Below are 23,815 nucleotides of genomic sequence, written 5' to 3'. Positions count from 1 at the left end.
ATACCTACATTAGTAAAGCACACACCTGAGGGTATCTGATGGTGAATTCAGAGAAGACTGGATCACTAGGGCTCTGACCTAATCAATGTTTAAACCTTTGCTGGATTCACGATATGATGCCAATATCTGGAGCAGGTGAAAAAGCAGGAGGTGGGACACTGAGAAACTAGGTCACTGGTGGTGTGTTCTCAGGGGCTGTGTCTTGCTCCTGCCCCATTCCTCTTCCTGTAGCTTCTTTCTCTGCTTTTTGTCTGCAAGAAATCGAAGATGCCCTCTACCACATGTTTCCACAGTTGTGTTACTCTGCCCAAGTGCATAGGCCAGGCAACCATGGACCAAACTCTCTGAAACTGTGTGCCAGAGTAAACTCTTCTTTTTTTTCTGTCAGGGGTGTTGTCAGAGATGAGACCCAGAAGAGAATGTGTCTGGTGGTGACACTTGAAACTCAGCAATGCCTAGAAAAGCAATCTAAATTACAGATGAGCTCTTCCATCTTTACAGCCACACCAAGACCAAGATGGACTCACCAAGCACTCAGTCCTAAATGAGATATCTTGGTCAAACCCCCACCAGGCTCAGAGAGCTAACTGCCCGGAGTCTTGTGAGCAGCACAGGAATTCAGGGAAGACCACTTTAGAAAAAGCAAAAGCAGAAGCAAGATAACTCATGCATGCAGACCTATACCAAGAGGCACTGAGCAAATCATTCAGGTTTAAAACGTGTAAAACACACACACACACAAATATGACACATGCACATAGACATTACACATGCATATTCACATGTATTATATATGCTATACATACATGAATACATACACACACGTACATACACATGCATACTAGGCTGAAATTAGGATCTACTCAGAGCTAAAGGTAACAGAAACTTTCAAGTAAATAGGTTTTATACTTTTATCCTCCTGAAAAGATGGCTACTAGTTGGACACGTTGGCCCACGCTTTTAGTCCCGGCAGTCCAGAGGCAGAGGCAGGAGGATCTCTGTGAGTTTGAGGCCAGTCTGGTCTACATAGTAAGTTCCAGGACATCCAGAGCAACATAGTGAGACTCTCTCAAAAAAAAAGGAAGGAAGAAAGGAAGGAGGGAGGGAGAGAGAGAGGGAAGGAGAGGGGAGGGAGGGAGGAAGGAAGGAAACAAGGGAAAGACTGAAAACCACACACCTAAAGACATAATAAAGGATACAGGCAAATAACTTCAACCAGTAAATTAAACAACTTACATGAAGTGGTCAAATAACTTGAAAAACACAAATACCAAAAAAGTCTCAAGAATGAATGGGCACATATTAGGAGGGAAAAAAAGGGGAGGGGTCCTGGATTTGCACAAAATGCTTAGAGAAGATTCCACACTCAAACAGCTTCCCAGGTAAATTCTAAAAAACATTTAAGGGTAAAACAATGCCAACAGTAGGCACAATGATGCAAAAGTGCCGGGGGCCTCATCTGGTCCTAATCACAAAGAAGGCAGACATGGAGAAAGCTACAGGACCTTGAGCTTGTGGGGGCTGACACAGAGCAGAAGGATAACAACTCCTCAGGTCGAGGGGGAGATCAGCCAGGACCAAAACTGCCATGGTGTATGGCGATCATTTTCATCATCACCACATGAAGGAGCAGAGCAACTTCAGACTGATAAAGGGGCCAAGCCAGGCAGGTTCCCTTTGCGTGGTAAGCTCCTGAGACACCAGCTAGCCCGGAGGAAGGGACTGTGTGTCCTTGGAGTTTCTTTAACCTACAGTGAGGCTGTGCGGTCATGCCACAAGTACACCAGTGAGGCAGGGCTCACTCCCTCACTGTGGCTTGAAAGATGAGGTCAGGGTCCCACAAACCCCTCCAAGGCACCAGGGCTCCTACCCCTAGACTCCATCTCTTTAGGTCTGCAGCCTACTAATAGGGACTTTCCAGGGACTTGAACTTCCACACATGGACTTTTAGGGACCGTCATTTCAAACTATGGCAAACACCTACAGACACCTAATGCCAAAACCACATTTAATGGTGAAAGATGGTAGATGGGAAGACACAGGATTCTGTTTCCACATTTCTAGTTTGTCACTAGTCCAGCTATGATGCAGCTCTATGATAGCCACGTGTAGCTGAAAGCCTTAATGGCTGTTCCCTTTTCCATCTACTCCACTGAGCCAGGCTGGCTTCTCTGTAGACTTGAACCAAAGCTATATATCCAGGCAGTCTGAATGCAGAAACTTATCTGAGCACCTGCATGCTGTCTGTCCACCCAGATATTAGGAAGGTTTGGAACAAAGGCAGACCAGTCACACCACTGCCACTAATTGCTTTTTATGGAAAATAAAACTGCCTTCCACTGAAAACTACTCTTTATGCAAAAACTGAGTGGGTTACGGCTGTTCACATGAATTAATAAATACTTTTCAATTTCTCAGTGTTAACTCTAACACAGCAATAGAGTCGGCCATCTGTACCTCCACATGCAGAGATCTAACCCAAACAAACTAGAATTTTGGGGAGAATATTATGTGTACCAAAGATATATAACTTTCCCTTATGAAATTTCTTTATTTAGTGAATTAGCTATGTGGCAATGGCTGTTTTAAAATACCTAGAGGGAGAAAGTGGGGAAAGAGAGGGACCAAAATATATAGTGTGCATACATGGAGACATGAAAAAAAGCAAAATTTACTAATAAGACAGAGAAATTTCTAAATGCTTCAAAGCCTGGCTAGGTGGAAACATCATGCTTCTTTATGAAAAGGATCTCTGGACATTGGTATTCAAAGGGGAACCTGAAACAATCATGGTGAGGAAACTGAGCGGCCTATGCGTATTGCTCGCAAAAGCTCTTGGGAGCTTTTTAAGAGCACAAACAAACTCTGTGGCCAGACTGGGGGTCCCCAGACTTGGAGCACTCACCTGTCATTTCTAGTACTCTGTAATCCAGGACTTTTTAGGGACTTAATACCCTAAATACACATATGAGCTCAGAGGGACACCAGGGTGGGGGATGGTGCCTTGTCTACAGTCTCAGAGAGATACCCAACATCCCACTTTTTAAAATGATTTCCAAAACCTCCACCACCATGTGCACTTACTTTCCCACAAAAATCTGATTAAATCTCTCTGGGAGACATCTTCGTACAGCACCACTAGGGAACACCACTGTGCCAAGCTGAAGCCAGGGGTAAAAAAAGAGTCCTGTGGCAGAACACATCAGTAAAGGAACACGGTTCCATATGAAAACGCTTAAAATACATTAGATTTTTGGTCAAGATGAAAGACAAAAGGGGAAAAAAAGCAATCTATTCTAATTGGGTTCCCATGGTAACTGTACAATTGGGTTTTTCAATATAACATCCCAAAGGCCCAATGCACACTTGTAAAATATACTTCCAACAGCCCGGATTGTTTTTACATTGCAGCACTCCCAGGAAGATCAATTACTATACATCCCCGCCCTAACTATTAGTGGCGGGAGACTTCAGCAGTACTTGCCATATCAACATAAGTCACGTACTGAACACTACCTATCAAGATGATTATGTGGCAGTAATCGCACACTTCAGGTTCACCAAACACACTCTGAGCAATAAGCCAATAGGAATGCAGTCTTGTAATCATGTTTACAAAATTCGAGAAATCAAGTCCAAGTACACACCAGGCCACTATACCCCCCTTATTGATTCCCAGGATAAGCAGAATCAGTCATTAATAATTACATTAGAAAACAACCCTTGGGGTTAATCATATTCTTGCTGATTCTCTCTGTGGAAGTAAACTGCAAATAGCTGCTAATAAAAATAAATAAACAAACAAATAAATAAATAAGAATTCAGATCATATCTTAATATTCACAACACATTCCCCAACCCAGAACTCTGGCTTCATATAGTAGTTTCTCACTGAGCCATACTGGACCCCCAGCCTGGAGCCTAGGGACATAATGTTCATCTACACTATGCGATAAGAGAGCTGGGAGTACTCAGAAATGGCATTTTAAAAAAAGCTTATAATCTGCATTTCATGTGCAACACACACATGCACACACAAATAAGACTAAAAACTGGGGAGGCGGGGGCTGGCTACAGGATTAACTTATGAAAGAGATCAGTCGGCCATTTTGTAGAGGAAGCCTTCCTCCCCTGAGCTTCACTTGGGGAAAGAACATATGCAAGAAAAGCAACATAGATGAGTGGTCTATACAAATGCGCTATAGAGGGTCACTGGCCTCCTGGTTCCAGCTTTCGGAGTGTCTCCCTCACTTTACCAGCCCATGCCTCTTCTTATTAAACTGTCTCTTTCCCTGACCGCTGGACATGCTCTCTCTTTCTCTGGAGCTCTCCACTTAGCCCATGTCTATTCATGGCTGAAATATAAGCTTTCCACCCCTCACACAAGCAGGCATGGCTCTCCCTCTCCCCCTCCCTCTCCTCCACTTCCCTCCTTATAACAGCTGCCAAGATTCACAGCTCGACTGCCCTGCTCTTTCTCTTACAAACTCTAATGGTCTTCCAACTTACTTCTGAATCTGTTTATAAAGTCTTTTATCAATGAGACTGAGAACTCATAAGAAGGAATCCCAAATTTCCCAGTAACAAGAGCTCTGTCTTCACTCCCAAACTCCAACTTCACAGCCAAACACCATGCTCGGTCAGCTTTGACTGTTGGAACACAATGCCACATAGGATGGCTTGGAAGACAAACATTTATTTAACTTTGTATAGACCAGACAAAAGCTCAGAAGCTTGGCTACCTAGTACCGAGGCTCCTGCAGAGGGCTCTCTCTGTGGCATTCTGACAGAACATCTACTGCCTTCCTTACAAGACATGGGGTCCACCTCAGTCCTGTGACCTCACTTTACCTTAGCAATCTTCTGAGCCTTTTCTCGAACACAGCCTCACTGCACATGACTGTAACCTCTGTCCCTGGGACACAGTGAGATGCATGGAGCCTGTGCCCAGCAAAGCGTAGCCTTCGGTCAAGTAGTATCCACAGCCTAGGCTTCAGAAAGCTCCTGATCCAGCATTCCAACACTGCAGGATGAACCCATCCCCAAGAAGGTGAAAGCCAAGTACAATGGAATGTCCAGGAAGGAACCCAGGGGTGAAGTGCTTCTCAAACTTGAGACTGAGGAGGTCTGAGGGCTGACAGAGTGCATCTCTGTTTAGGTCTTGTGACAAAGGTCATCAGTGTGACCGTGTACCAACCACACATGCAACTCTAGGGCAAGGCTGGACAAGCAGAGTCTGGATAAAAGGCCCACTGGGCACAAGGTAGAGCCAGGTAAGTCCAAATGAGCCAGGCACAAATGCACTTTGCCTCAGATCTGAGCAGACAAGTCAGCTAAGAGTCCATCTTAGGCAGAAGAAAAGAGTGATGGGAAATAAAAAGAGGTCAACAATCACGTCTTTATTCCAAAGTCCTCGCTAAACAACACACTGTATTGGGCAGCCACGCTCCACACTTGTATGGCGTTTGTGAAGTCTGGAATTTCCAGGACCTTCTAGGGGATTGCAGAGACACATGATTGATAATAGATGGGAATGGAATCAAGACATGGTGGAGCTAAGAACACAACAGTGTTCTCACTTCAGACTCCCTATGCCATACCACACAGTACCCAGGCCTACTCAGCTCCATACGGCCCTCAGGCTCACACAGTCCCTATGTCCACAGAACCTTGGGTTCACAGGACCTTAAGATGCACACAACCCCCAAGACCCATAAAAGAAAAACTAGACTCACAGGACCCCCAAGACCCATAGCACACCAATCTGTATGGACCCACAGCTTATATACACCCTGACAACACTAAATTCCTCCGGAAGCCTCATTCTGAGCCAGGAAGAGGTGACCCGAAGGTGCTGACACACATAGGTTCCCAGATATGACCCTTACTGAGTCACCCTGGGTAGCCTGAGACAGCACCTTAGATTGCCAATCACTGTTCTGGCTAATGTTAACTAACAGGTGGACAGACTCTATAGTCACATGGGCGCATGCCCTCCCACACATTCAAACAAACAAACAAACACAAATAAATAAAGAAGTGATGGAGCTGGAGAGACGGCTCTGTAAAGTGTTTGCTCTGCAGGCATGAGGACCAAGCTTGATTCCCAGAACCGGAGTGAAAAGCCAGACATGGCATGTATGTGTAATCCCAGCACAGGGGAGGAGGAGGTGCACGTATCCCTGGGCCACTGCGGGCCAGCCTGCTCCAGGCCAGTGAGAGACAAACTAAAACAAGGTGCAAGATGCCTGAGGAACAATGCCTGTGGCTGACCTCTGGCCTCCACACAAATGTGCATTCACACACACACACACAGAGCGATCAGTATAACCTGGCCGCACTTAATCCTCACAGGCAGCCTCATTCTGAGCCAGGAAGAGGTTTTTAAACCCTATGCTTTTGAAGATAGAAGAAAAACAAAAACTACTGATCCAGACTCAAGGCCAAGGGCACTCCAGCTAGTGGCAGAATCACAGCACTTGTCACAGCAGTTGTGTCCAAGAGAGCTGTGGAGTGAAAGCTTCGGAGCGCCCAGTGACCCCAGTACGCCTGGGACAGATCTAGCATAGACTTTCCTATGTCTAGTCCCCGACATCCAAGGAAAGGCAGCAATGCCCAGAGCCTGTCCTCTTAACCCGCCCAGCAGGGAAGATAATCTTGAACTTTAAGATTTACCCACGTTTTTACACCTGCTCATCTTTCTAAGAAAACTTTTGGGCTATCTGTCAGAAGCAGCATTCTGGAAAGCAGCCTCCCCTAGTCTCCTGACTTTGACCCAAGGGAACTCGGTTCCCACCAGCAACTACCAGTCAGTTCTCAGAGCCCTGCTCAGCCTAGAGACGGATGGGTTGGAGGAGGTGCAGGGAGCCTGTTAATCAGCAGGCAGGCCACACGACGCCCAGCATCCATCTGACTGGACAGCTTAATCTGATGCTAACACAATGGTGACAGAAACAAATTTTTTTCTGCACAATAAAGAATAGTACACCTGGGTCTTCTTGGGATAGCTGGCTAAATTCGGTAACTTTTGGAAATGTATCATTTCTTTTCTTTGCCCATTATTCTAGAAACTTCCCCTTGAGTGCTAACAGCCTTACTAACAAGAATGGCGGCATACCCGAACAGAGCCCCTACCACAACTGTGCTTAGGACATGACAAGCTTGCTCATTTGATTCCCTATCACCTGACACAGGCACAGGAGTCATGAGTGTCATTATCTTAACTAGATGACAATCTCGGAACACTGAGACTTTCAATCTCTGTTTCAGAGACTTTCCATGAGCTCTGGCATCTACCACATAAAGGGACAAGGCCTGTAGAGCCTGTTACCTCCAACTCCTCTGCACCGTTCTGACTCGGACATGTGTCCATTTGACACACCCACCCTAAGCACCCAAAGCTCCGTGGCTACAGTTCCTGCCCTGGGGACCTCGCCCTGGATCCCCCTGTAGTTGCCTACCCCTCATGCTTAAATCTCTACTTAGAAACCATTCATTCATAAGGGCTGCTTGGTTTGGATGTGAAATGCTCCACGCCCATAATAATACTCAAGTGTTGAAGGCTTGGTCCTCAGCTGGTGGTTCCAATCATCAGTGGGACATGATTGGATCCTAAGGGCTTTGACCTCATCAATAGACTCATCCACTGATGTGTTTATAATATGACACAACTAGAAGGAAGACCCTCATTGGAAGTAGGTCACTGGGGCATACCCTGGAAGGACACTATGACCTTGATTATATCCTGTCTTTTTCTCTCCCTCCCCCATTTCTCTCTGTCTCTGCTTCCTGATGGCCATGATTCTCTACCTCTGTTACAGGACCAGAAACAATAGAGCCACTCACCGTGGCCTGAGGCCTCTGAAAACATGAACTCTTCACTTAAGTCATTTTCTTGGGTACTTGTTCATAAAAACAGGAATCTAACTTACACAAATACATTCCACCACTAACTAACACCGCTCTGTGAAAGCCTAATTCTCTATGGTCTTCCAGATGCCCTCATCAGCACATAGAATACAAATACATCTCATCTACCCATTCTTATGTACCCAGACTTTTAAGAGCACAGCTCGAAGACAAAGGCTAGCATAAGCCTGCTATGTCTTCTCCCAAAAATGCATGTGCTAGAACAATACCACTGGGCAATATGGGAAGGCAGGGCCCAGTGGAAAGGCTTTGGACTGTAGGAGGCAATCTTGGGGAGCCAGTAAGTGTCTTTCTCTCAGGAATGGGTCAGTTATCCCAGAACTTGGCCTCATTTTCTCCCTTCTGCTGATGCCTGCCTACCCTTCTGCTTTTCAAAATGAGCTGAAGCAATACAAGGCCCTCACCCGATGCGATCTTGATCTCCTCCATCCCAGCCCCAATGTGAGCCTAAAAGCTCTTTCCCCATGCATCACCCAGTCTCTGGTACTCTGTTACAGCACTGGAAAACAGGCCTCTGATCCCACTGGCCCTCAGAGAGTATCTTCCTGCACTAGGGACCACCAGAGAAGCCCCACAGGAATCTGCCACCCATTGAGAACTTTCCATGGTCTTTATGTAAGCAAGCCAAGCACACGCTCTATTTTTAATTTGCATTCTGATGTGACTGTACACCTAAAACTTGACAGTGTGATTTTAAGGATTCCATGGCTACCTACAGGAAGTACAGGTTGCCCCCCACAGAGCTCAGGCTGGGGGGGGGGAGGTGCCTATTAATGAGCCGCCTTCCTCCCTGCTGCTATCTCTGCCTGAATGAGCAGTTAAAATAAGGCAATCTCCCCGCCTCAGAACCCAAATGCCAGGCAAAGCAGACAGCACGCTTCTTTAAAATCCACATTAAATAAAAGCACATATACCACAACATTTCCTCCTTCCAGAATAAGAAGAATGACACTGGCTAGATACTTCTTGCCTATAATCCCATCCCTTGGAAGGTGGAGGCAGGAAGATCAAGAGTTCAAGGTCATCCTTACCTATGTGGTAAGTTCCAGGCCAACCTGGGCTACATGAGACCCTGTCAAAACAAAAAAACAAAAAGAAATACAGAAAAATGACCCTACATGTACTTGTCTTTTCCAGCTAGTCTCTCCTCTCACACACATGTACCTCTCAGCCAGCCAACAAGGATGTCCCTGTGACTGACACAAGCACCACCCCTTCACTGCCTGACCCCACATGACCTCCACATGCATCACCCTTCACTATCAGACCCCAGTGCTGACCTTCATTTTATTCTCATCTGAATGACAAGCAGGCAAGTGATCTTCCTAGGGATCAGAGCTATGGCCTGTTACCTCCACAACCCTCAGTATGGGACAGGACACCCCCACCATCCTTGTCTTGTTAGCTAACCCCATACTCTTCCCAAACTTAACTGCCTTCGGATAGTCCCAAAATGCACCCCAGAGTTCATGTTACAGGACTATAGCCAGAATATCCCACCCTTGCCTCCCAACATCCCATAGACAAGAAATCTCACAAGCTTCTCCAGACACACTTTGAGCAGTGTGCTAGGGTCCCTGCCCAGCAGAGATGTGGTAAGGTGGGTGGATGGTCCATTCCCACTCTAGCCCCAGTGCATTTTCCCTCTGCTCACTAAGGGGTATGTGCAGAGATGGACCACAAAGAGCAAAGCACCTACAGGCAGGGTCTTGTCATTTCACTCGTCCCCGGCTAGAGTGCTGCACAGTCCTCATGAGGTCCTGCGTAACTCATGTAGGAGCAGACTCGCATACTTGCTTCTCTTCACTGACAAGGGCAGCGCTTGATGACACTAGCCAGAAAGCTTTTAAGCATGTGTTTGTGGATGCCCTGTTCTGACCCACAAAGGCCTTCCAGCACCTTCTCGGCCTAACCACTGCAAAGAACGCAGGACACAATGGTAAGAAGCCTGCCCTTGGTTAGCCAACAAATCTAGGTTATACACCTCTACTCTATGCCCCGTGTACCACTGAAACCCAGTTTTCTTACACGAAAAAAGAAAAAAGAAAGCCACTGTGTGCTCATCCCTCTTCAGCTAATCCTAAGAATTTGATAAGATGATCTAGGATAGAGCACGGCCAACCTTCAGCTAGAAAGTCATAAAATAGCTTTGAATGAAGCACAACACATCATGTCACAATGTCCAGAGTTTAGCCACCCTGGCTAGGTAAAGCAGCCTTCAACATTCCACGATGACCTGAGCCCACACAAGGGTAAAAAGTCACTCAAATAAGACCCATTCTCCCCCTAAAATTTCTGCAGAGCTCTGATATATTGGGGGGGGGGGGGTGCATACCAGTTACTTTTCTGTTATGATCAAATACTTTTCTGTTATGACAAGATGCAAGTCAAAGGGAACAGGTTTATCCTGGCTTACAGTTCTAGGGGACACAGTGCTCTGTGGTGGGGAAGGCATGACCGTAGAAGCAGGAGGTGGCTGATCACTCTGCACCCACAGTCAAGAGGCAGAGTAACGAAGGCTGGTACTCAACTGATTTTCCCCTTCCTTCTCAGTCTGGGACTGCAGCCAAAGGGATGATGTCACCCACACTTCCCATCTCAAGCCAATCTAAGAATTCCCTCACAGACACGCCGAGGTTTGTTTCCGTAGCGATTCTAAACTCCATGAAGTTGACAATCAAGCTTAAGTATACCAGGCGTGGTGGCAAACACCTTTAATCACTGTACTCAGGAGGCAGAGGAAGATCTCTATGAGTTCGAAGGCCATCAGCACTACACAGTGAGACACTGATTTAAAAGAAAATTAACTGTCACAAAGGGGTTTTGAGACAAGATTTCATGTAGCCCAGGCTCCCCTTTGAACTCACTATGCAGCAAAGGACGGACCCGAACTCCTGTTCTTGCCTCCACCTCCTAAGCACTGGGGTTTCAGGTATGCACAATAAGCCCTGCTTTAGATCACTGCTTTTTGACAAAATGTATTCAGCAGACCTAGGTTAGTCTTTGATGCTATGGCATGAGCAGTCACATGAGGGAAAAGGCTGGACAGGCTAGTGTCACTCCTGGTGCCTGACCAGGGTCATCATGTGGGATTCTGTGTCTGGTCCTTCAGGATATTCTTTTAACTTAAAAGGCTAGAGATGCCAAGCCTGGGGCTGGCTGGCACTGGCAGCTATTAGGAGCATATGGGAAGCAAAGTTGCTTGCACTTGGTACCAATAATGAGTGTATCTTCTCAGGGCACAGCTGACTTGACCTCCTGAGCAGATGTATCATGAGGCCAATCACATTGAGAATTCTCAATAACACAAATCAGAACAGGCAGCAGAGCAAACCAGCTCCACAAATGAAACCTCAGAAACCTGGCACCTCAGCATGGAGGAGCCACAACCAACACCCAGACAAGCTGGTCTCCCAGACATGATGGAGAGGAGGTTCTACAGCCTCTAGACCTGTTCCACTGACTGTGACTGTCAACTGATGTTACCAAAGAAACTGTTATCAGTACTGAGCACTCACCAGGGCCTGGCCTCCAGGATCTCTCAAGAGACCATCTTCATCAGATCCCACAGCTGCCATCAGACATCAGACTTTTTCAAAGTCATGGCAGCCATCTTGTCTCCAGTGATTGTGGGTAACCACTGTGCAACTAACCTAGACAGGGTCTTGGGAGGATGTAAATCTGTGGTATACGTTCTAGCTGGAGTAGAAGGAAACAAAGATGCTCACTGAAGAAAACAAGTGTGCTAACTGGGCTGCAGGCAAACTAGGATGTTGACTGGACCAAGGGGCAGTGTGCGTACTGGCTGACCTGGAAGAGAGTAAGGCTTCTAAGGGAGACTTGAGGTTTCAAGAGAAGTTTTCCACCCATGCTGTGCTTTTTATTTACAAAACAAACATTCATTTATTACTGCACGTGCTTCCTACCCAGGGACACAGAATAAGTCAATCATTCTCATCCAGCAGACAAGGAGGCACCTGGGGTGGGGTGGTTAGCAGCTGGCCATTTCAGCCAGTATCTGACTCCATGAAAATGTCATTGCTCTCTCCACACATGGCCCTAGCACTTGGTATATAAAACCCCTATCAGCTCCACAAAAAAGAACAAAAAAAAATGTACTTAGTTTGTATTTCAAAGTTGGCCCTCACCTGAGAGACAATGCTTCTACTCAGGAGACGGAAAGCAACCTGCAATAGTGCAACCTATTCAGGAAGGCACTGAGGAGGGAGGCAAGTCATGCATGCTCATGCTTCACACTTGTATACAAAGCTAATGCCAGGGTTCTGGTCACATCTGCATCTGCTGTCAGAACCACAAAACCAAGAGTTATAATGCAATGATAACACATTGGGTTTGCATGTTAAAGAGACTCATGTGTCTCTAAGGAGTTGAAAATGTATCCATAAGCCTGGGCCACTTATGCCACACACAGACAGATCCAGATGGGCTAGGGCTTCAAAAGTGCTCTGAGATGAAACGTTCTTTTTCCCTTCTTACCCAAAAGATGAACGCAAGGGATCACCAGAGCAACCAGAGTCCTCTAGGAGCCCACAAGGCTGAGGATATCCTCGAATCCCCAGGCTTAGATCCTATATTCTTGCCATGGGACTCTATAGCCCACCTTGGGAACCAGGGCTTTTGGAAATTCTGAAAGCAATGGAGGTCAGACCTCCTGGGGAGCAGCCCATGAACACCCACTCACTCATGGAGAGCAACAGGTTGCCATATCCAGCCTTGCTGGAGCCCATGTTGGATAGACCTGACCAACCGTACCAACAGCAGACCAACATGAAGGGGGCATTCCTGGCTCCCCACCTCTTGTCTGGGTTATAATTCAGCTAAATTTACAAATAAGAAATAACTGTCTGTTCTTTAGTCTATCCATCCATCTAACTAACACACCCATGCCTAAAGTCCCGGTCCTACTCTGTTCCAAAGCCATTCCTTCTCCTTACCCATCACGGCACTGAAATCCAGTGCTGGGATCACCCAATCTGTCAATAGGCTAAGAGTACTCTGAACTACTATCCATATGACTCAATTTGTCAGTAAAAACTGCCACCAGCGCTGTGCTTGCAGAAAAATGTCCATAAATGCATTATTGCAACTGGCAGATCGATGTCTATAATAAAAACAAATAGATTTAACAAGTGCCTGCTTTTACGAGCCATGCCATTGGTGGACTGTGCATTTGGTGTCACCCTCGGACTTCTGGGAATGGGCTCCAGAGCTGGGCTGGATGTAGGGCTGACTTCACAAGTGTTATGGGTAGGAAATTATTCTAACAAGAAAATTTTAGTAGCAGAGTGGACATACCAGGCATTTATCGCTCTCTCACTGTTCCTTTGGTGGTTATACAGGACAACAAATAAAAGCTGTAAGATGTTTCTATAGAATTTTTTAACTGGTCCTACTTGTACGTTGCAGTCCAAAATGAGTTCACTCCACTGGGAGTGCAGAAAACAAGTTTCTGCCAACAAAAAAAAAAAGAGTATCACCACTGTGTCTGTAGCCCCTGGGGACAGACTCTCTATTTGGTTACATCTCTGCGGCAGACTCTGAAGCAAGGTGCAGGAGGTTGGCTTACCCCAAGGATGCTGGGATGCCTGCTATCCTGGTAGACCCAGCCTATGAACCCTCCACATAGAAACCACATCTGTCAAGGCACTGATTCCTTCAAGGTCAAAGAAGGTCACCAAAGGACTTAAGTCTCCTTCTTAAGGCAAATCATTTTAACAGCTACAGGAAGGAATAAGTCACTCACTACACGCTACATATTCATTATGTGGTTTTCCCCAAACTACACAGCCCTCTTCAATAAGCCCTTTATTACTGCTAATTTTTGTCAGAAAGTGGACTGTTGCCACGGCCCAACAAGGGACACACATCACACTATATTCAGGCCACAATGCTGAGTCTCCAACATCCATCTATGCCCAGCACAGGCCTCCACAGCAATAAAATAAAATCCATCCTGTCAACCATGGCAGAGCCAGCCTCCTGCAAGGCTCAGACCTATTCCCTTCTAGACAAATCCTGTCATTTTCACTTCAGACTCAGAACTGGTGTAGGCCAGTTTGTTTATCAATGTCTGTGAACAGGCTGAGGAAGGCCACACTCTGGCCAGTGGAATGTTGGTCTACAGGTCTCTAATTTGAACATTCAGGTTTTATTTAAATAACAATCTGCAGTTAGACATCAATGCCTTCAGTAAGAACACTGGGGAAGCCAACCACTCACCAATACAGGGCCAGGCACAGCTGTGGTAGAAGCCAAGCCATGGTCCCACAGGAGTCTGAGATACTGTTGTGTGACACAGACACAACCAGAAGCCAAAGGCCTAGGGGAGGAGATACATGGGGGGGGGGGGGGCTTTATACCAGGGTGGGGCATTGGCAAGATCACAGTGACATGTGAAAAGACAGGACTATCCCCAACTTTCATGATACACACAATTTTTTGTACTTTCCCACGGCATTATAGACTCAGTAGACACCACACGTGCTCTGAATTTTGATCTTTTTCAGGGCTAATGGTCTGTGATCCTTCCAGCTAACAGAGACATAAGCAGGACCATCCAACCTTGCCCCATGAGCCACATGTGGCTGAGGACAGCTATGAATGTGGCCCAACCAAAAAAATTACAAACATTAAAATATTATAAGATTTTTGTGGGGTTTTTGTTTGTTTGTTTGTTTGTTTGTTTGTTTTGTAACTCAACTGCATGGTTTTCAAAGTGTGACCTTTATGGATAACAATGCCATGCATGTCAAAAGGCTGGATGGCATTTGAGTCTGTAGCAGGGTTCACTGTGCTATTAGGTAGGGCTATTGAGGAGGGGTCAGATATGTGAAATGCCTTTTCTTACAGGATTTTCAGCTTCCTCGGTGGGGGATGGGGCAGGGGGGAAGAATAGTCATATCCCAAGTAGAGGAGCACATAACTAGTCCCCTGATAAGGAGAAAAGGAAACCCAGACAACAGTTGCTCTTTCATTGCGTCCTATCAAAACCAGACTGAGCATCTAAGAAACGCAATGACAAGGAGCTGGTCTTAATTGTATGAGCACTGGATCCTAAATGTTTGTCCTCTGTAAAATAAGAACAACTGTGACAACTTAACTGTGGTGTTTGGTTGGTTGGGCTTGTTGTGTTTTGGAGACAGAGTTTCATCCTGGCTCAAAGTAGGCTAGAACAACTATGTAGCCCAAACTGGCCTTTAATTCCTGGCAATCCTCCTGAATCATCCCTCTCAACTGCTGGGATTACAAGCTTGAGCTACCGTGACACTCACCTTGTATTTATTTTTAAAATGCTGTGAAAGGTACAGTGTTTTGGTCTTCTGGGAAAGAAGGAAGGGAAGCAATTCTGGTGTCCTCCCTGCCCCTGGGTCCCTGCATCAAGGAAAAGGGGACTTTGACTATATTGGTTTTTCTTTTTTTGTTGTTGTTGTTCTTGTGGGTTTTTGTTTTGGTTTGGTTTGGTTTGGTTTGGTTTGGTTTTTTGTCAGCTTAACACAAGCGCAGGTCATCTAGAATGAGGGAACTGAGAAAACACCTCCATCAGATTGGCCTGTGGGCATATCTCGGCCATATTTTCTCCACTGGTTAACAGATAAGGAAAGTCCAAGCCCACAGTGGGTGCCCTGGGCAGATGTTCCTGAGGTATACAAGAAAGAAGGCTGAGAAAGTCATGAAAAGCAAGCCAATAAACAACATTCCTCCATGGTCTTTGCTTCAGTTCCTGCCTCCAGGTTCCTGCCCTTCTGGAGTCCCTGCCCTGACTTCCCTTCCTGGTAGACTGTCATCAGGACATGTAAACCAAATAAACCCTTCCCTCTGTAGTCATGGTGTTTTATCAAAGCAACAGAAAACTAACTTAAGTCAATAACATGCCTATGAAGGAGAGGGAGTAGACATGAGCCCAGATGGGGCCCACTGATCTAGAACAAGACCCAGAGACTGGTGCCTTTTGCTCTCCACAGAAAGAAGGCTGCTGTGTAAGGCATTGCTGCCTTGCCAGTACACGGGGGGTTCTGCTTCTTAAACCCTGGTTAAGAGTGGAAACCTCTTCAAATCCATGCCACAAATTAGTCAAACCCATACATTGTGATGGATTTTCCCCCCATAGAAAAGTACCTTTAGCATAAACCCAGAGTCCATGTTGCTTGGTTCCTTCACGCCTCAGAAGGTAGATCTATTTCACTGCCAAATTCAAAGTCAAGACCCAGAGAGCAAGTGCCCAAGAAGGGACGGAGCCCTCGGAAGGCCATTAGGGCAGGACTGTTCTGCCAAGCCACCTTCAGGCCTGGCAGGTGCTCAGATAACATGCCCAAGCTTACAGGACACTGACCACAGCCAGGCTTCTCACACCCCCAGAAACAGCACCCTAAGACTTTACATCACAAAGTGATGCAGCCATTAAGAGACGCGTGAAGTTAACAAAATCACACGGGATCACCTGTCAGGGAGAGAGATGAAGAGCAGGTCCATCTAACAGGGCCTCTGCAGGTTGTAGTACACCCTTCTCACAAACTGTGTCTGAGGATGGTCCAGCCAAGCACAATTTGCACAGAGACACCATTCTAACCTTGCTTCTTAGAACACACAGCTGCCTGAATGAGGCAGCTAGGAGTAAAACGCACAGAACAACTACCTGGACCCACTGGGTGAAGTACAACCCTGGAGTGGCTGTACCGTCACTGACTTGGGAAGTGGTTGGCTGTCTAACCCCATCTGTTAACTCAAATGCTTAAGGATGAGGTTTTAATCAGATGTGCCTAACACCAGCCAGGATGTTGCAGGACCCTGGGACTTGGTTATTTTCTCCAAGTCTCAAGAAAGAAAGAGGCATGAGAAGCATGGACCTGCTGCAAGAGGAGCTGACCAGGCGCTTCTGGAAGCTTCCTGAAAGGAAGGTATGTGGGCCCCTATACCCTGGTCAGCAGTGAAGGTAAAGAGGATGGTCAGAGGACCTGCAGGGGTTCAGAAGAAGCTTGAAAAGTGTTGGGCATCAGCAGGTGTGGCAGGAGACATCCACGGTCACCAGGCAGATTGGCCCAAGCACTCCAAGTCCAGGGAAAGTAGGGCATACTCAGCCTAGTCTGTACAGGAGGGGTAGAGGTCCTGGAGAAAGGAAGGAGCCCTTAGAACAACTCAGAGCCGTGACTGTGTCCCTGGGCTCCAGACTCCGCTCTTTCCAGGGAGGGGCCCACACTGTGCCCCAAAACTCACCAGCTTGAAAACTGTGCAGACACTCAACAACTTGGAATCCTGCCCGTGGCCTGTACGCCTGAGCTGAGAAGATTGGGCCTGCTGAGCACGCACGGGCTAGGGGCGGGGCCTGATGCGCGGGGCGGGGTCTGGTGTGCGCGGGGCGGAGTCAAGTTACAGATGGTGCCGAGGGCCGTGGATGTGCAGGCAAGCCTTGAACTCGGGGGCGTGGCCGGGAGCTACCGGAAGAGGGGCGGGGAGTGCAGGGCGGGCTCTCTGTAGGCAGAGCATGCCCAGTGGGTGACGCCGGGCTGCAAGTCCGTGCTTCCTCTGTGGATTCCTGTTCCCAGGTCAGTCCTCTTCCCCCAGACCTGAAACCGGTTCTTCAGCTCATCCTAGAATTCACGCCACATCAATCCACTGCCCCGTCTCACACGTTGAGTCCCGGTTTACCCGCTGAGACACTAGCCAGGGGTGGTGGAAGCTTTAAGCCCGCTATGAATCCGACCTGCAGGTGGGCCAGGGCTGTCTTTCTGGTTCTTCTTCCAGGCACTTGCAGCCAGAATGGCTCAGTTGCTGTTCAGTTATTGCAGTGACAGGAGTTGAACTTTACCCACCGGGAAAGCCTTGCTGAAATTCTCCCTCTCTACCTCAGAATGTGGCCTTGAAGTGACACATGAAGTTACAAGTTAGGAGGGCCTAATCTGATAGGAGTGTTGTCCCTGTGAGCAGAAAGCTGGATGCCAGATACACCTGTGGCCACCAGTTGCTGCAGAGGAGGTGAGGACTACCAGCCCCCTGGACTGTAAACCAATCTCCATTATTATTTCAAGCCACCCAGTTGGTGGTACTTGGTTGGAGCCCCTCTGTTATGGCTACTCTCAACAGCTTGACTGGATTTGTAATTACCTAGGAGACACACCTCTGAGCATGGCTGGGCCAATTTCCAGAGGGTGAACCGAGGACCAGACCCTCTCTGAATGTGGGTAGTGCGAAGTCCAAGAACTGAGGTCTCAAATGGAATGCAAATGGAACAGAGGAGAAGATAAATGGAGCACCAGCATTCAACTGTCTCTGCATCCTGGTCAGCTGCTTCTGCTGCCATGCCTCTCCAGATGGAGAGTATTTCTCTGAAATCAGAGAGCCCCTCCCAGCCCTTCCTCCCTCGACTTGCTTGCTTTCAGGTATTTGGTTACAGCAATGAGCAGAGTGACCAACACACCTCCTCAGCACTGTGCTCAGACAGACACAGGTATTTATGCTCAGGGACGGGAGACCTGAAACAGTTTATCCTGTGTCCTGCTCTTCTTTCTTGGTTCCCCCAAGACACTATAGGAAGCTCACACTTCTTGGGTCCTCACATTCATTATCTGTATGGTAATTTCATAAGAATCAATGCTATGCACACGTAGACCATACTTGCATATTAGATATGCTCCCAGGCTAACAGCAGACTACTGAGTATGTATACTCTTTCCCATATAGCATGATGCTACTGTGGCCTAATTAAAACTGGGATCCTAATGAAACTGAAAATGAGAAACATTAAGATTAAATCACAGTTCCTGTTGAGACCCCCCCACCCAAAAAAACAAAAACAAAAACACACACACACTCTGAAGCAAAAACTATCTGAGTTCCAGAACTGGAGAGATGGCTCAGAAGTTAAGAACAATGGCTTAGGCAAGAGTTCCAGGGTAGGGATTGGGACACCAACCCAGCCACAAAACCTTCAACCTATTGTCCTGCCTACAAGATGTGCTAGGATGAAGGTGGTGCAGAAGTTACAGGCGTAGCCAGCCAATGATTGAGACCTGTGCCATGAGAGGGAAACCATCCCTGATGCTGCCTGGAGGGTCAGGACCCAGAGACTGGATAGCCTAGAGACCCATAGTAGAACCAAACAGAACTGGCAATAAAAATAAAAGACAATGACATAGTCTCTAATGATATTCTGCTATAGTCGTAGAAGGGAGCCTAGCATAATCATCAGCAGAGAAGCTTCATCCAGCAAATTATAGAAACAGATACAGAGACCCACAGACAAACATTAGGCAGAGCTTAGGAAATCCTACAGTAGAAGGCAAGGAAGGATTGTAGGAACCAGAGGGGTCTAGGACACCAAAAACAAGCAAACACAAAACCACAAAACCAACTAATCTGGGCTCATAGGGGCTCAATCAGGGACCCTGCATGGGTCTGGCCTAAGACCTCTGCATGTATGATATGGTTGCATACCTTGGTCTTCTTGTGGGATTCCTAACAGTGGAAACAGAGGCTGTCTCTGATTCTTTTGACTGCTTTTGGGACCCTTTTTCTCCCACTGGGTTGTCCTGTCCAGCCTTACTTATGAGGGATGGTGCCTCGTCTTACTGCAGCTTGATATGCCATGTTTGATTCATATCCATGGACGCCTGCCCATTTCTGAAGAGAAATGGAGAAGTGGATGGGGGTATTGGAGGTGGGAGGAGGACTGGGAAATTTCAGTTGGGATGTAATATATGAGACTAGAATAAAAAATATCTAGAATAAAAGATTAATATTAAGACAAAATTATTCTCCACAACTGATGTACAAAGGTGCGCTAATCTCCTTAAGAAAATAATAGATTGATTTTCTTTTAGGATAAAAATCCATGTGTCTTAAACTAAAGTCCTACAAGAAAGCATTGTTTGCAATTTTTCTGAAAAATAGCAACAATAAACAGCACAAACAAAAAAAGAAAACAAACAAAAACACTGGCTACTCTTCCAGGGGTCCTGGGTTCAATTCCCAGCACCCACATAACATCTCACAGCTGCTGTAACCCCAGTCCCAGGGGATCCAATGCCTCCTTTAAGCTTCTGTAGGTACCAGGCACACACAGGATACACAAGCATATGCAGACAAAACACCCATATACATAAATTAACAAGGAAATAAAAATATCTGGATTACATCTTAATATGATTTTCTGAGTATGGCCAGTCTTTTCATTGCTGTAACAAGTATCTGAGGAAAACAAAAGAAGAAACTACTGTTTCTGGCTCACAGCTTCAGTCAGCTCTAGGCTGGTCTTATTGTTTCTAGGCTGTGATGAGGCCAGAGGATGTTACACGGTAGGAGCCAACGGCTCACCTCAGATAGGGTGCTGTGCTTACCTCTAAACCTCAAGACTCCAGTCTAGTTCCCAGGACCCACACAGAGGAGGGAGAAAGCAGATTGTCCTCTGACCTCCACACATGTGGAGGTCAGACACACACACACAATTCACATGAGAGCACACACATTCACACACGCACACAAAAGATTAAATGAAAAAAATATGAATCTGTCAAGAGATTACTCCATCGATTAGTCCAGAGCTCTCAGAATCCAATCACTGCTCAAAGGCCCATCAGCTGACAAACTACACCCAGCCTGTGGGGACATTTCAGATTCAAACCATATCTGAGAGCTGGAGTCGGGGAAGAAGATGGAAATGAAGGCTGATACTGACATCTGCACCTCTGCCCTTTGTGTTGCAGGATGGAACAGTCTCTATAATAGCCATGGCCATTGAAGTGGATTATATAGGACTGAAAAGGGTGAGCAAGGGAGAGTGAGGACAGTGTTCTCACACAGAGCATGTCGTAAACCAGGCATGTAACTCTTTTAGCAGAACTCAGTGCTCCTTGCTGGGAAGGAGGTTAAGAACTGTTCAGGATCGGGAACTGAGTAGCAAGCAGAAGGTACTGTTCTCTGACCAAGGACTGGGCCTGTGGAAGGAAAGGATCCTAGTATGACTTCCTGGGTTCTTCCATGAACCAAAGTACCAATCTTCCTGTCCTGGCTGCAGCGATTACTTCTCCTTTGTGAAGTCATAAAAATAAATATTTTTTTAAAAATTTTCAACCAAGGGTCCCTGGGCTTCTTTCCTTTATCCTTTTACCCAGGTGTCCTCACCAACTGCTGTACCTATCACTAAAAGAACATAGATAGCCTGGTGGGAGGAACAGTGAGGAAGACAAGCTAGATAAGGAAATCTGGGAGCAGGTTTCCTGTCCTGCCTCTCACAGAGCCACCCAGGACTTCTCCGTAGGATGTATTAGCCTGGATGAATGAGACGTCTTTGGGGTTTTTCCATCTTCAGGTTAACAGATAATCTCTTGTTCTTCTCTGGGCCCAAATCCCCATAAGTTTGGGGTTTGTTTGTTTGTTTGTTTGTTTGTTTTTGTTTGCTTGTTTTATAGAAGACTTGAGAAAACCATAAGAAGTTGTGTTCCAGTCTAGCCTGAGTTCTGACTCCCTGGGTTTTCTTTAACATCAGCTAGCTTTCCTGTGGGCACTGGGAACCATGTCCATTTGCATAGTTCCTCTAAGCATCCAAATGGATACCTTTCAGGTTAAGCAAATGAACTTGACATGGTGGGTGATTGCTTCTAATGATTTGTAACCCACGAAATTTGTTTAATAAGCCTTTCTTCCCAAGCTATTCTGTGACATTAGAGACCATTTACAACAAAGCTGTCTTTAGTAGTCAAACTTAATCCTTACTACCCTGCCTTTGGGAAATGAAGGGATTTTATAACGATCACATAAAACCTTATGTGATTTGAAAGCCCCGAACTCTGGACAAGCGTGCAGTGGTCGTGTAAAGAGAAACACGGTAAGAGCTCCTCACTTGAAGTGTTTTACATGCGGGCTGCTTTTACAAAAGCATCTCAGTGGTGAGCTCTCGATTAATACAATCGATTTTCTCTGTCTTGGTGTTCTTGGAGTCAGAGACTCTGGCCGGGGTGAAGCCTGGAGCCCAGAGATACTAGACTAGGGAGAAGCCTGAAATGGAGACAGGATCATTAGGCTCAAAAGGAGTGCCATCTGCCTCTGGCTACACCCTTGTCCCATGTTGGTTCCTGTTGGCTCTTGTCACAGCTGCAGGTATCCAGATATCACTGTAGCAAGAACGTAGACAGATACAACTCAGGGTAAGAGGATGGGCTGTTTCGCCCATGCTGTCCTACAGAGAGGCAAAAGTTCTTCGCCAGAGCCCATGAGAACTTCTATTGCCATCTGGAAGCCCTTCAGCCTTAGGTTGGGTTGGAAAGTACAAGAAGAGAGATCTGCCTATGTGTAAAGGAGGAAGACCAAAGACCCCTTCAAGAGTGTGCTCCTTCAGTGAGTGGCCTGGTTAGTGCAGGTCTGAGGTACACTTAAGGAGACATGTTTCAGTTCTGTGGAGCTCATAGCTGAGTGGTGCATGAACAAGGAAGTATGTGGGTTTCATGTGGAACAGCAGGCATCTCCCTGAAAACATGAGTGTGTGCACATGGGATTATCTTTATTGGCACGGCTCCTCCTCTAAGCTCTTCTTCCAGCCACTGTGTGCTAAGCTCTGTGCAGTGGGTGTGTTCCCCACCATATCTCCAAACCAAAATAGCTGCTAGACTCGGAGAACTGATAGAAGAAAAGGAACCCAAGTAAGCAGATGTACACACACTAACAGAGAATCCCTGTTAATTGTGGAATTTGGATCTAGTTGCCTAGTAACTGTCAGACGGAAGTCATCCCAAACCTCATATTGCTCTTCTTCTAAAGCATGCCAACTGTGGAGCAATGAACATCCAGGGATGTGCACCTGCTATGTAAAGCCCCAAATGAAAGACAATTCTTTGGAGATATATATTGGATAGACCTATTTACAGAATGACTTCTGCCGGTGGAAATATTTGGGGAGAAGTTTTTCTATCCTATGTTTGGCTATTTTAGTGTCAAACACTCAGAAAAGGGAATTTTGTTAGATTCTACAGCCCTTTTGAAACTGGCTCCTACACTCATTACAAAGTGTTTTTGATCCATTTTCGGGAAGGGCTGTGTTTCTAACACATTGTTGGCAGTTTGGGCAGTGTCTTTTAAATAGTGTGAAATGCTAGGGGTGCGCACCTGGGTGCCAAGAGGAAGTAGGTTTCCCCTCTCGACCCCCACCCTCTGTCTTCTGGGGACAGGCCGCACCTGTTATTTTGTGACTTGGAAATTAAAGCAGGAAGCATGGGGATTTGGATGCTGGGATTGTGACTTTCCATCATCCATTTCTGACTGGGGATGAGAAATGAGAATAAGGTAGAACCAACTGCTGTGCCAAGGGCGCTGCTGCAGCCACCAAAATAGGAACAGCAGAGGTGGTTGTAGCCCCTTTGAGATGTAGGTTTTTAGCCTAGCCCTGGTGCATTTGGGTCTTTGGTGCAGAATAACATGAGGTCCAGGTTGGGGACACTATGGCAGAATTGGGGAGCATGATTCAGGCAGCTGTCCCTCTGCTGTCTGTGAGCAGGAGAGATAAACCCTATTCCATGTTGAGTCAAGAATGGCAGGTGGGGTCCAAAAACAGTCCCTTTGTCTATCTAAGTGACAGCCCCTGGAAACATAGCCTTCATTGTCCAAGAGTTATATGGTTTGAGGGCACCCACACCATGAAGTTAACTATAGGGAGTTCTTTTTGATGCAAGAAAAGGCAGCCCCAGAACTTTGATTAGAAAATGAACAAAGATAGCTCTTTATGGGAGGTGAAGGACCCAGACCAGGGCAGCTCTGGTTCTCAACCTATATTCTGTCAGCCTTCCCCTTTCCTTCCACAGCTCTAAGCTGGATTTCTCCATCCATATCCCAGGATTCCATCCTTTGGGTTCATACCCCTACCTCTTGTTGGCTCATCACGGAT

At 46.5% G+C, this 23,815-nt stretch overlaps 1 protein-coding gene and 1 long non-coding RNA gene across 2 annotated transcripts in view; one reads left to right on the top strand and one right to left on the bottom strand.

The window, feature by feature from the left end:
• Mgmt (O-6-methylguanine-DNA methyltransferase) overlaps positions 1-17,242 on the bottom strand; it is a 231,763-nt gene extending 214,521 nt beyond the window's left edge. The window contains exon 1 of the mRNA XM_055608902.1: positions 17,161-17,242. The gene's annotated coding sequence lies outside the window, so the exon portion shown is untranslated. The remainder of the gene's footprint in view (positions 1-17,160) is intronic.
• Positions 17,243-17,606: 364 nt separating this feature from the next.
• Positions 17,607-20,949, top strand: LOC129678200 (uncharacterized). Its single transcript, XR_008720327.1, has 3 exons — positions 17,607-17,919; positions 18,053-18,391; positions 20,646-20,949. It is a non-coding gene; the product is annotated as an uncharacterized LOC129678200 (long non-coding RNA).
• The last annotated feature ends 2,866 nt before the right edge of the window (positions 20,950-23,815 follow it).

This window comes from Psammomys obesus, unplaced genomic scaffold (genome assembly GCF_907164565.1).
Source record: "Psammomys obesus unplaced genomic scaffold, mPsaObe1.curated_primary_1811, whole genome shotgun sequence".
NCBI classification, from domain to species: Eukaryota; Metazoa; Chordata; class Mammalia; order Rodentia; family Muridae; genus Psammomys; species Psammomys obesus.
The sequence above is the reverse complement of the archived record's forward strand: the minus strand, read 5'-3'. Positions and strand labels throughout refer to the sequence as shown.